Source organism: Telopea speciosissima, chromosome 3, assembly GCF_018873765.1.
Source record: "Telopea speciosissima isolate NSW1024214 ecotype Mountain lineage chromosome 3, Tspe_v1, whole genome shotgun sequence".
Taxonomy (NCBI): Eukaryota; Viridiplantae; Streptophyta; class Magnoliopsida; order Proteales; family Proteaceae; genus Telopea; species Telopea speciosissima.
The window spans coordinates 32612429-32614179 of record NC_057918.1 but is presented as its reverse complement, the minus strand read 5'-3'; the positions used below and the strand labels follow the sequence as shown (position 1 = coordinate 32614179).

The following is a 1751-nucleotide window of genomic DNA, read 5'->3' as shown; positions in this document are numbered from 1 at the left end:
TTGGTTTCGATTTAGTTTTGACACCCTTAACGATAAGGTTGCTCCATTGTGACCATGTGGTCACTGGTTCAACGCAATAAACAACCTCTCTATGAAAGCAAAGGTAAGGGCTACATACATTATGACCCTTCCCAGAGGCTCAAATCCCGGAATGGCAGGAGCCTTGTGCACTAGATACGCTATTTAATAGTATAATGCAAGAGGATTGGTCTACTAAATAAGTTGCATTGTGGAATTTATATTATGAAGAAAATGTATCTTGTTAAATTGTGGAATAAAATTTGTTATTGATGGAGATAGGATTTTTAAAGATATGGTGTTCACATTGTCATTGATTAAGACTTTTAAGGGTTAAATTTAGGGAAAATTATGAGATTAGACTATATTGGGTTTGGTCTTACCAAATTAGCCAGTGACAGTTTCACTTAACAAAATTAAACAATATTGGGTTTTAATTTACAAAAGTAACCAATACAGTGTTTCTTCCTCATTTACATACTTCGTTTTACTTTTTTGCCCTCAATACTACTTTTTTTCTTCCCTCCATCTTCTTCTGCAACCCATGCAATCCCATCCAATCCCCTGCCATGTTCTTCCTCCCGCCCAACCCCCTACAATCCTCTGTCGCAGTCGCCGGAGCTGCTGCTGCATCTGCGGTCTCTAGACTACCATCCTCATGATCCTGCTCGCAGCCATCGTTGGTGCCATCATATAGGTCCTCTACCTTCCCCACCTTCCCCATCTTCTCCATGACGGCAGTCCAGATCTCGCAATTCAATGTCATGACCTCCAACGACGGCTCTTCCTCCAGATTAAACTCCAAGATCAATCTCGCCATTTTTACTAGGAACACAAACAAAAAGCTCTTTTTCTTCTATGACCCAGCCACTATCACCTTGAGATCCGATAGTGTCTATGTCGGCAACGGGACTTTCCCGATGTATACCCACGACACCAAGAACATGACCCGTTCTGAGGGCAACGGTGACAAGCACCTGTGAAGATCTGGACTTTTCGCGTCGCCATTGAAGTCGGATCTAAAGAAGGGAGGAATACCAAAGGGGCGGTACAGTTGGACATGAAGGTGAAGGTGGGAGGTCTAAAGACGAAGAAGGTTATGATCAGGGTTACATGCGATGGTCTCAAAATGAACATTTCGGAAGGGAAGACTCCGGCGACTCTGACTTCATCGTCTGATACGACGTGTAAGGTTAGGTTGCGGATCAAAATCTGGAAATGGACTTCCTGAATAATGTGATTTCCTTTTTTCCTTTGCGTTTTAGTTTTCTCCTGAGTTTTATTGTCTCAGAAGTTTAAAACAAAGTTATTTTCGGGATTTTTTTCTCTTTCTGGGTTGAAGATTATAGCTGGTTTGTAAATGTAAAGGATCTGGTAGGGAATTAGTGATGGAAAAGAAAAGGTTTAGGATACTATTATTGAATTGATGTACAATCTTTTAGAATTGGATTTTAAAATTAATTTACATTTCTATGGAAGAACAGGGGATGGGGCAGGAGGGATTGCAGGGGTTTGGTGGAGTTGCAGGGGGTGGGGTAGGACAAAGAACAGAGGGTGGGGCAGGAAGGATTCTAGAGGTGTTGGAAGGGTTGCGGTGGTGGGGCGGGAGGGATTGCAGGGGCTGGGCGTTATTGCATGGGGTTGAAGAAGAAGAAGAAGATCGTGAAGATGCTTCCGTTCCAAGAAGAAGATAGAATAAGATGAGGAATGGAATAATTACATTGAGGGCAAAA

General features: G+C 42.4%; 1 pseudogene; it reads left to right on the top strand.

The window, feature by feature from the left end:
- Nucleotides 1-749: 749 nt before the first annotated feature.
- LOC122655090 lies at nt 750-1319 on the top strand (annotated as a pseudogene).
- Nucleotides 1320-1751: the final 432 nt, after the last annotated feature.